The sequence below is a fragment of the Saccoglossus kowalevskii genome, chromosome 8, assembly GCF_978046115.1.
Source record: "Saccoglossus kowalevskii chromosome 8, keSacKowa6.1, whole genome shotgun sequence".
NCBI lineage: Eukaryota > Metazoa > Hemichordata > Enteropneusta > Harrimaniidae > Saccoglossus > Saccoglossus kowalevskii.
Genome location: NC_140648.1, coordinates 30,929,617 through 30,942,861, shown reverse-complemented (window position 1 = coordinate 30,942,861; position 13,245 = coordinate 30,929,617).

Sequence of the window (13,245 nt, the reverse complement as noted above, 5' to 3'; positions counted from 1 at the left end):
CTGTACCCTCTCGATTTCCGAATTTTGGTACCCCCATATCGCTACCATAAGAAATAGCTGGCATGGTGATTGCATCAAACAAATTAAATGCACTAACCAATGGCATACTACCAAGTTTCTTGCAGTACGTAAATTTGTTGGTTTACTGTAAATCTGTTTTTAGAGGGCGGTAAAATAATATGCATATAGTAGCAGTTTAGCAGCGGTCTCAATAAACTTCTCCTTTTTATGAACCCACTAAAAATATGGAAAATTTTCTAAGACATCAAAAAAAACGTGCAAAAAACATATGTTTGAAAAATATGATTTATCGCATAGTTTCAGTGCTGAAGCAACACTGTGGGATAAATTTTTGGCTGCAAGAAGCTCTTCAACCAACCTTCTACACTATGTCCAATAACACAGGCTACACGTACTAATACAATAAGTTGACTACATTTGGCTGATACGCTTAGAACAAAACAGTATATATGCCATCATTAACTTGAAGAATACAAAACTAATGAACCAATATGAAAGTACAGTGTTGTGTTGTCGCCTCAATCCCGTTCGAACCCCACACTTTACTAACTGAGCGAACACTAGCACAAGACAAACTGCCTTAATCAGGACCATCACATCCTTCAGAAAGTGACTACCATTACATTATTGTTTCAGTGTTGCTTTAATATTTAACATCAGCTGCTTGAACGCGATCTTCATTACACCATCGCGGAATCACCGAATAAAAGCTTGCCCATTTATAACAACCTGTTTTGATTGGCAGCTGTTGAACTGAGACGGCGTAACTTCACGATTGACATTTAAAGCTCGTTGTCACCTAAATGCTCATTACTATGCAATTTCGACCGAGTCTGATAGTTACCTCACTGAGTCAAGTTATTTAAACGATGATAATTATTTTAATTAATACTGTTTGTTTTATTATGTTCTAATCTACGATCATAAATCTATTCACTTCCAAAATTTAGGGGGTTCGACCGAACCCCCCGAACCCCCCCCCCCCCAAAAAAAAAAAAAAAACTACGGGCCTGTTATTTTAACCAATGGGTAGAGCTGTCTGAAGTTGATAGGAGTTTTGATGGAGCTAAGGACTTAGTGATGGGATGAGTACTTTTGGTAATGAGTTGTCTATTTTCATAGGTGAAAGGTCACCCAAGACAGTTAAAGAAATGGCTGAATTAGCTGATATGTTTAGAGATGCACATAGACAGACAGGTGGTACAAATCAGAAATCCAGCCAGTTTCAAGGTGGTAGTAAGAAAGGTAAAGAACAGGGTCAATTTGGTCGGTCTAAGCCAAAGTCAGGCTGTTATATTTCTGGTGATCCATATCACTCTGCTGCCAGTTGTCCTTAGCTTTATAAAAGTTCTAAGCCTCAGGTTAAGTCAGCTATTATTTTCGAATGTGATCAGAATAGTAATGATTCACAGGAAGTCACAGATGCAAGTAGGCATCCATGTTTACAGGGACGAGATAGAGTTGAGTTGAAATGTGGTCATGGGCTACCAATTATTAGTGTTGCCAGTGTTGCACCAGCTAATAGGATGGTGAGTGCATTGGCAGTACTGAGGTAGAGATTCTTCATGATAGTGGGTGTAGTATGGCTGTAGTACGTAGAACTATACTATGTGTTCTATATAGATGAAGGTTGTTTTTCAGGTGTTACGATAAGAGAGTCTCCAGTTAGTGGGAATGGTTGTGAATCCTACATTGATTTTAGTCAGGATGATAGTGTGGATGCTGTACAGGTGGTACAGCCTAGGGCTCAGAATTTAGCTGAGAAGAAGCCATTTCATTGGTTTATGGTTCCTGACTCGGAGTTTGACAGGAATTGTCTAATAAGGTTGACACTAATTGTGCTAGTAAGTTAGTGAGTACAGATGCGAAGTTGATCACAGGTCATAACAATTGGGCAACGTTTGTGATGAGCAAGGGGCTGATGTATAGAGAGTTTCAGTTACCACATGTTGATAGAGGACGTGTGTGTTCCCAATTAGTTGTACCATTGTGTTACCGTGATCAAGTACTAGCACTTGCTCATGAATCAGTTATGGCAGGTCATCTGGGTGCTAAGAAGACTACAGATAGAATAGCAACTCAGTTTTATTGGCTGGTATGCATGGTGATGTTATTGGAAATTGTAGGTCATGTGATATATGTCAGAAGACCACTCCTAGGGGTCGTATTAGCAAGGTATCATTAGGCGATATGCCTTTTATTGAAGTTCCATTTCAAATGATACCTATGGATCCGATTGTTGCGATCAGCCCAGCGACTGAGAGAGGTCATAGGTACATTTTAACTGTTGTAGACTATGCTTCACGATACTCTGTAGCGTTAAAAAATTACTTCAGAAGTGGTTGCTAGTGCATTAGTCAGTACACATAGTAGGATTGGTGTATGTTAAAACAGTAGGTTAATGCAGTGGGTCCTTTATTTGCATTCATTTAGTTACCGCATTATATCAATTAAAGGTAAAGACTATTTAAGCAGAATTGCCAATGCTTAGAATTACTGTTACAATATTTTTTTTCCAAATTTTGAGAAGTGTACATTTATTAACAGTTGATTATTGAACTGAAAATGTGCCATGTTCAGTCTTGATGAGGGGGCAATGTCAGCATCCTTTATTTTATGTTTTTGTCATGTTACCTCAAACCCTGCAAATAGAAATGTGCATGGAATCATTGGAAGAAACGGTGTACATTGCCGTGTGATAACTGCCATAAAGGTGATTGACAGGTCATACTTGTTTTCAACTCTGGGAGGACAGTTGGAATCTACCAGGTGTGCTTATGATTTACATAACAAAGGGTGTTTACAACTTTGGAAGGAGAATTAGAATCAACCAGGAGTGCTGTTGTCGAAATAACAAAATATGTTCATGATCTACTGACTTGCCTATGTGATACAGCTGCTAGCAATTTCACTTTCTGATTGGCTCATGTGGAAACCCAGGTGGTGTCACTGAATCTGGGCCATTTATGTCTATAAATTGGACACACTGAGTACAGTTCATTATTTCTATGTGTATCCTCCTGTGTGTAGGTACTGCGATATTGTGTGACAAATGATACAGGCTTCAACCATCATACTGTGAGACTTGTATGAACTGCTCTTTTTCAGTGGTGCCTTCCAGAATAGCAGCGTTTCTCTGCAAGCAAGATTCCTGTATTTTGTCGTTGTGTGTTGCAGAAGCCATTGACTGTCATTCATTTCTTGGAACTGTGCGTTGTCACGAATGCACACTTTCCTAAATGTGTAAATATTTCGAGAGGTATTAAGCTAGGAGCTTTAACTCTATATTTTGGAGTATGTGTATTTCATTTCCAGTACTATTGTCTTGTCTACCCCATTCTAGCAGTGAAAGTATCCTTTGTCCAGTGTAAGTTTTGTGGGCGGCCCTGACGGTTGCAATAAGCAGGCCTTACACTGGGAGATTAAATATAAATATTTGCGGTAAACCATGCGGTAAATCAGCTTACTTAATATGTGAATGTGGCAGCGTTTGTGCTTGCAGTAGCGATTTTTTTGTCGCGTGGAACATCACATATGTGTGAGGAAATGGATGACAGGTTGATAATAATGTATTATTACATTGGCCCATTATAAACTGCAAGACGAGCAGTGCAAATGTGACGTCAAGACAGTGACGGTGAATATTAACTATTGAATTGAAATTAAACTATTACATTGAAATTGAAAACGTTTGTAGCCACGCTGTGATATATCGTTACTGTCGTCACAAACTATCAAACTATTTTCATTGAAAACAACATAGGGTAAACATAAATGACTTGGTGTCGACATATGTCATAGATTATAAAAACAATGCGACGCCACATGTTACTTTTACCACACATACATGCCATGACATTATATACAGAAAATACTAGTAGGTGATCATACACTTCATTAATTATTCAATATAACCAATCATTTCAGCCAACGGCTTTCCATCAGTAGTATGAACAGATAATGATTAGGTGGTAGAAGATGTATAGAACCTATTTTATCGAAAGTGCACGCACATATACGAACATAAACTGGCAACTCGGCAAATATGCCTCGATATTTTGAGTAGACTCCTGGAAAGTAGAGTGCAACCATTGGCTAATCTGTTCACACAATTATCATGTTCATTTCACCAATTTACCATGTTCATATCACTAATTCACCATGCTCATTTCACCAATTTACAATGCTCATAACACCATCTTACCATGTTCGTATCACCAATTACCATGCTCATAACACCAATTTACCGTGTTCATATCACCAATTTACCGTGTTCATATCACCAATTTACCATGTTCATATCACCAATTTACCGTGTTCATATCACCAATTTACCGTGTTCATATCACCAATTTACCATGCTCATATCACCAATTTACCATGTTCGTATCACCAATTTAGAATGCTCATAACACCAATTTACCATGCTCATATCACCAATTTACCGTGTTCATATCACCAATTTACCGTGTTCATATCACCAATTTACCGTGTTCATATCACCAATTTATCATGTTCATTTCACCAATTTACCATGTTCATATCACTAATTCACCATGCTCATTTCACCAATTTACAATGCTCATAACACCAATTTACCATGTTCGTATCACCAATTACCATGCTCATAACACCAATTTACCGTGTTCATATCACCAATTTACCGTGTTCATATCACCAATTTACCATGTTCATATCACCAATTTACCATGTTCGTATCACCAATTACCATGCTCATAACACCAATTTACCGTGTTCATATCACCAATTTACAATGCTCATAACACCAATTTACCATGTTCGTATCACCAATTACCATGCTCATAACACCAATTTACAGTGTTCATATCACCAATTTACAGTGTTCATATCACCAATTTACAGTGTTCATATCACCAATTTACTATGTTCATATCATCAAATTACCATGTTCATAACACCTATTTACCATGTTCATATCACCAATTTGCCGTGTTCATATCACCAATTTAGAATGCTCATAACACCAATTTGCCGTGTTCATATCACCAATTTAGAATGCTCATAACACCAATTTGCCGTGTTCATATCACCAATTTAGAATGCTCATAACACCAATTTGCCGTGTTCATATCACCAATTTACAATGCTCATAACACCAATTTGCCGTGTTCATATCACCAATTTAGAATGCTCATAACACCAATTTGCCGTGTTCATATCACCAATTTAGAATGCTCATAACACCAATTTGCCACGTCTATATCACCAATTTACCATGTTCATATCATCAATTTACCGTGTTCATATCACCAATTTACCATGTTCATATCACCAATTTACCATGTTCATATCACCAATTTACCATGTTCATATCACCAATTTACCATGTTCATATCACCAATTTACCATGTTCATATCACCAATTTACCATTTTCACATCACCAATTTGCCGTGTTCATATCACCAATTTACAATGCTCATGTCACCAATTTACAATGCTCATGTCACCAATTTACAATGCTCATATCACCAATTTACCATGTTCACATCACCAATTTGCCGTGTTCATATCACCAATTTACAATGCTCGTATCACCAATTTACCGTGTTCACATCACCAATTTACCATGTTCACATCACCAATTTGCCGTGTTCATATCACCAATTTACAATGCTCATATCACCAATTTACAATGCTCATATCACCAATTTACCATGTTCATATTACCAATTTACAATGCTCATGTCACAAATTTACCAAGTTCATATCACAAATTTACCATGTTCATATCACCAATTTGCCGTGTTCACATCACCAATTTGCCGTGTTCACATCACCAATTTACCATGTTCATATCACCAATTTGCCGTGTTCATAACACCAATTTACAATGCTCATATCACAAATTTACCGTGTTCACATCACCAATTTACCGTGTTCACATCACCAATTTACCATGTTCATATCACCAATTTACCATGCTCATGTCACCAATTTACAATGCTCATGTCACCAATTTACAATGCTCATGTCACCAATTTACCATGTTCATATTACCAATTTACAATGCTCATGTCACAAATTTACCATGTTCATTACACCAATTTGCCGCGTTCATATCACCAATTTACCATGCTCATTTCACCAATTTACCATGCTCATTTCACAAATTTACAATGCTCATAACACCAATTTACCGTGTTCATATCACCAATTCATCATGCTTATAACACCAATTTACAATGCTCTTAACACCAATTTACCGTGTTCATAACACCAATTTACCATGTTCATATCACCAATTTACCATGACAGAACCAGAACTTGAACTGAACGACTGTGATACACGGTTTATGTTAAGATAAAAGTTCCTCCACAGATCTGTGCATTGGCAAACATGTCGTGCAACTGCGGCACTATGCTGACTGGATGACGTTCGTCGACGTTGATGGTTGGTTGCGGGTCCATAGCAATCGCTGATTTTACTCCAGGTGGATCTTCCCAGAGCTCTTCAAGGTGATAAAACTCAGTTTCCAGGTGGTCAACAAACAGTCTTTACTAGACTCGTCACATCCGACAATATACAACACACACTTACATAAGGTAAGGTTCATGCCAGGTTCGGCCACGTATGTGCAGTCGGTCCGGCGAACCATTTATTTAACAAAACATACTAATAAAGCCGACTAAAAACGGCTGCCATTACATTGCATGTAGTGTTCAAATTGAAATAAACTAAATGAGAGAAAAAATAACTTACATGAACTGCAAAAAAGATCGACTATTGATGCTCGAAATCAACATTACTCTGTTAAAGAAACATTCAAAATAACTGACAAAAAATATCGGCAAAATAGTAACCCCCGTTACTGGCACGCCGACCGCCCAGGAAAAACCAGGAATAAAAAAACCTTTGAGGAAAAAATACCTGGAAACCTGTACCCGTCGCACTGTCGATCGTGCCCAGGGGAAGGTGGCGGGTGTCGCCCTGTATTATACAACAAACTTACAAAACAACAAGTTGAAAACTGCACTGTAGCGAGACTGGCCTAGATTGACATTCAACCTTCTGTCCTCCACTTAAATACCCCTTGTCACATGACCCCCACATACCATACCCTTCTGTTTGCCATCTCGAACAGACAATAGTTACCCGCTATACTGCGAAACGCGGTTAACAATATGTCTTTACTAGACTCGTCACATCCGACAATATACAACACACACTTACATAAGGTAAGGTTCATGCCAGGTTCGGCCACGTAGATTAAAAAAAAGAACGGGCCCGTACGTACGCCTACAAAGTTTGCGAAATTGACAAATGACAAGCCAGCGAGTCAACTGCGTCGCCATCTTGGCGGTATCTGATTGGCCCTGGCCGTAAACGTGCATTAGATGCGGCAGTTGCACCTCCCGCCCGCAAAGAATGAATGCCAAATCTAAAGCATCATCACCATGCACTGCCCAAGACGTTTGACAATCGTCTCCTTCGCTCTGGTGTAACATAACGGCACACAAACTCAATCGAGTCTAGAAATAACGACTGTATTACCCTGTTTGCACTGCTCAGCTTTAACTGAGAAAATAAAAAAATGACTTGTGGTTTTTGTAAATAACATAGCAAAATAAAAACTCTTCAAATTAACAAAACTGTACATAATGAGTATTTCATACAAAGCGACTTCAAAATATTTCTGCAGATACAGAGGCTTCTCTGAATTCACCAAAAAATATGCTGGGATAGACTATCAGTGAAAAGATGGATGGTTGGATAACCGTAACAAGCTGTAATAGGTAATTGTGTAAACATGACTGTTGGAGACTAAGCAAACATTGAAACAAATAAGAAAAAAAAATACAAAAGTGACCCTTCCTTGCCGATAATACTGTTTCCATTATTGATATACGCGAAGTTCTTGATTGTTACCGTAGTATTTTCGCTGCGCGATTCACAAAGTAATACTTCATCAGCCTAATAGGACGTCGTCCAGGCTCAGACCTGAAACAAAAAACACTCTGTTAATAACTCTTACACCATGGCTTCTCATGCCAAAACGTTTGAACAAAACAAATGTGTAACGCCACCAGATAGAAATTGAAATTTTCATTAAATACGCCATGGTGGCATACAAGTATTAATCTTACCATTCGTTCCACTTTAATTGCATATATATTGTCAGCCGGGCATATCACTGTCCGAAAGAGGCCGACTGCCACATGGGAATGAATAATGTGCCACGAGCTTGGTCTCATCTCAACTTCGCACATACCTTGTTCATTAATTTTGTAAAGCCATTTTTGAGTGCTTGTTTCCCATCCCAACTTTGGGAAAGAACATCAATTGTCTCAGTATTGGGACATTTTCAGCTAGGGTTGAACCTCGCATAATGTACTAATGCTGTCAAAAGCATCCTTATTCACTGAAATGTAGATCTCAGAGCATCCAGCTTCTGGGCAGCATCACTAAATATGCTCCAGTCGTAATTTACTGTTGCTGTCAAAAGCAACCCCATCCACTGAAATGTAGAACTCACAGAGGATCAAGCTCCTGGACAGCATCATTACTGATACTCCTTCCGTAATTTACTGTTGCTGTCAAAAAGCAAACATATCCACTGAAATGTGGATCCCACAGGGCATCAAGCTCCTGGAAGGCATCAAAACTGAATACTACAATCGTTGTAAACAACATGTTTACTAAGCCCATCGGCTAGAACATTCTGCCCCAGGGGCGCACACCTTGGGCATACCAGCGTATATGCTATCGCATAAATCAAATTGCATAACACTATATCCCGTAACTCAGGCACACTATTTTCGACTCTCACAATCTTCGACACGATCTAGTTAGTTGTGCACAATTGCACGTTTAAGCCTTCAAAACTTTTACTGTTTCATAATAACATACGGTGAACTGCAACGAGTTCCTTCCAGATTGAACTTCCAACGTGTCCTTATAGAGACCACTTACCTTCTTGGTCAGTATACCTGCCATAGCCAATTGAGGATGTGCCAGTATAAAAAAAACACACGGTGTATGAAAAAAACACCTTCAAAGTATTTACTGTTACATACAATCCTCACTACTTCCTGGTTATCCGCATATCCACTGAAATGTGGATCCCACAGGGCATCAAGCTCATTGAAAGCATCAAAACCAAATACTACAATCATTGGCTAGAACATTCTGCCCCAGAGGCGCACACCTTGGGCATAGCAGCGTATATGCTATCGCATAAATCAAATTGCATAACACTATATCCTGTAACTCAGGTACTCTACTGTCATGAATTTGTTTTCGCGTATCTGTTAATCGACTTAATTAGTTGATTATTAGCTGAATTGCTGTGTTATGCCTGTCATCGTTTAGGCCTATTTGAAGTTTTGGACGGAACTGGCTCAGTGATTTGGAACTAATTACCAGATAACCGTCGCGATTCTGACAGTTGGTATCCATAGTTATTAATGTAGTGAACGATTAATCAAAAGATATGACGTATTCAGTGCTTAGTGTGATTGGCTTTATGATTGAAGGTTACGCCCTAGAGTCTTTTTACTGTTTTGCAATTGGTTAGAGTTTTGAAAATGAATAAAGAGAGTTTGAGTTGGTCTTGGGGAGCACAGCACGATAGATGCAGTCAGAGTAGAGAGAGTGCAGTCCTGGAGAGTCGAGAGTCCAGTCCAGGGGCGAGCCTTGAGGCAGTCCAGTCTTGGGCGAGTCTTGGTTCAGCCTTGTGAGAGTCTTGGGGACTTTTCCCCAGGGCGCTGTGTCTTATAGAGTGCTCGACTGATCGACTAAGACGAGAGTTGAAACGTATTTCGTTGTGTGTGTCTTATTTGACTGTAAAGTTAAAGTGACTTTCCCGATCCCGTACCTCAAGGGGACGAGATATAGAGACGAGACGAGATTCCCCCCTGACAAGTGTGGAGAACCCCAGAGACAAGAATTTACCCCTAACACGTGAGTGGAGATCCCGGGCAAGTGTTTAACACACATTGACATACTGTAAAGAAAAGTGAAATGGCGAAGATGTGTCTTTCTTGCGAACCGAACTAACAGCTCCATGGCAGAGACGACTCAGAAACCGCGCTTGACGACTAACGGCTTTACCAGTATGGCACCGATGTACAACGCTGAAGAGATGAAGACTTCTGAACCCCTTCTGAAGGACGAGTATCGTATAGGACTGTATAATTAAAATTGTGCGACATTAAGGACAAGATGAAGATAAAGAACGACCCGGACTAACACGATGACAAGAGAAGAAGACGCTTATAGACTTTGACTTTAGCTATCTGTGTATTGCTTAGAGAACTGCTCGCTGGACACTGTAACTGACACTGTATAACTCAAGGACGTTGAACTCTTTTTCACAACCCTAACCCTATTGCTCAGTAATGTAATGTATGCTTTTCCTATTGTTTTACCGTTTTTTTTTGTGATGTCGAATTGTATGTGTGTAAGCACCAAGATCTTTGTTTTGAACTGATATTTAGTGACGTGCGAGGTCCTTTATAACGATTTAAGCGCGCCTCAGTGGACAAGTATTTGCAACACAGTGTTTTGAGTTTTGTGAAGTTTTATGGTGTTTTAATGAGTTTATGAGTACGGATTATGATGGGGAAAGTAATGCTCCAATGAGTTTTTCAGAGTTTTGGAATTTGTCGATGTACAGAGATATCGACGTTTTAAGAGTTGTTTTTGTTTATGTGTTGTTTTCGGAATACTTCTGACGCTTTTTTGAGTTGAAAGCACTTTGTAACGTTTTTTAATGTCTTTTTGAGGTGAGAGTTTGGTGCGCTTATATACGTATTGTTTGATATCGCAAACTTGTGTTCATGATTGACAGGATTATATGTAACTTAGTAGTTTCTATCATTTTAGTCTTTTTCCCCGTCTTTTTGCCAGAGGAGTAATGTGTTATGAAAGCGACATTGTCTTTGCATTCTGTTTCCACGCCGTATGACTTTTGTTTAGATTAACGAATTGTGAGTTCAGTTGAAGTTTATAAGCGTATATGACAGGAGTTTGATTAATAGCTTGTTTATTCATTGTTTATTAGTTACCGCTTTGCAATGCTTCAACCGAGAGACGCATCCCTGGTAATCACGTGATCATGCTGTCGACTGCAGCGATTGGCTGATCGCTTGGTTACACCGCCACGCCTTAGTTTTTTTTTGACCTTTTGATATAGAGTTTGTAACCTTAGTAATGAGAGACAGTGCAGCGAAGGGTTACCCTCAGCGGACCGTTTTGAGAAAAGTGAGTCGTTTGGTAGCCTTTCCTTTGTTTTTGATTTATAACCGTTGATATTTGTGACTTTATAACCATTGTATTTAGACTTTATAATCATTGTACTTAATTAGTGTGTTTTACTCTTTTTGATTTATACCTTTTATTAGTATTGTATTTAACCTGTATGACGATGAGTAGAGGACGGTATCTTTGATTTATGAACGTGTTATGCCGGGAGGCACAATCTCAGTTTGGGTGAAGGGATGTGTCATGAATTTGTTTTCGCGTATCTGTTAACCGACTTAATTAGTTGATTATTAGCTGAATTGCTGTGTTATGTCTGTCATCGTTTAGGCCTATTTGAAGTTTTGGACGGAACTTGGCTCAGTGATTTGGAACTAATTACCAGATAACCGTCGCGATTCTGACAGTTGGTATCCATAGTTATTAATGTAGTGAACGATTAATCAAAAGATATGACGTATTCAGTGCTTAGTGTGATTGGCTTTATGATTGAAGGTTACGCCCTAGAGTCTTTTTACTGTTTTGCAATTGGTTAGAGTTTTGAAAATGAATAAAGAGAGTTTGAGTTGGTCTTGGGGAGCACAGCACGATAGACGCAGTCAGAGTAGAGAGAGTGCAGTCCTGGGCAGTCGAGAGTCCAGTCCAGGGGCGAGCCTTGAGGCAGTCCAGTCTTGGGCGAGTCTTGGTTCAGCCTTGTGAGAGTCTTGGGGACTTTTCCCCAGGGCGCTGTGTCTTATAGAGTGCTCGACTGATCGACTAAGACGAGAGTTGAAACGTATTTCGTTGTGTGTGTCTTATTTGACTGTAAAGTTAAAGTGACTTTCCCGATCCCGTACCTCAAGGGGACGAGATAGAGAGACGAGACGAGATTCCCCCCTGACAAGTGTGGAGAACCCAGAGAGAGAAGATTTTCCCCCTGACACTACTTTAGACTCTCACAATCTTCGCCACGATCTAGTTATTTGTGCACAATTGCACGTTTAAGCCTTCAAAACTTTTACTGTTTCATAATAATATACGGTGAACTGCAACGAGTTCCTTCTAGGTTGAACTTCCAACGTGTCCTTATAGAGACCACTTACCTTCTTGATCAATACATCTGCCATAGCCAATTGAGGAAGTGTCAGTATAAAAAACACACACGGTGTATGACCTAAGTATTTACTGTTACATGCAATCCTCACCACTTCCTGGTTATCCGCTCAAATCTTTCTTAATAACAAACAGTGAGCTTCAACGAGTGCTCGCCAGGTTGAACTTTCAACAATGCTATACAGAACACTTACCACATACACACTTACCTTCTTGTTTAACATTATAAACCACCATGGCCGTCGTGTACGGAAGCATGGCGTAGTTACATTCATGCGCATTAAATTCCTAACTCGCTTATCTAACATGATGAAAACAGGCACAAATATACCTATTGTGGAATTGCAGTGTTTTACTGATTTCTTCAAACATGCACGGTTTGAAAGAGCTCTAGATTTAAATAAATCGTTACCAGCTTTGATTTCATCGATACGTTGATGCAAGTTCACCAATAACCAAGTCACACACACGCAATTGACCAACAACTTACCTTCGCTTTGGTATTTTTGTGAATAAACATGGCGCGATGGAAATGCCAAATTCCAAAGTAAAACGCCTTGGATACACAATACCTACGACCGTAATTAGAATCTTGGGAGAATTCAAAATAGCCCTGATTTTTCCACACGAACGAATAATTGTCAAGCGAGAGACGCGTCTTAACAACGAACGTTGAATTTGAACAAGAACAAAAAAAAATAACGTTCCTACAATCTAACACCAGTCAACGTTTACCTGCCTTATTATATCGACAATCAACTAATAACGTGGGAGAATACATATTTCTTCAGTACTCCAAGATCGAATTATCAATTTCGGTTGACGCAAATACATACCGTGGAGAAGTAGCCATAACCGGCATACGCTTCCAACACTTTAGACCAAGTGG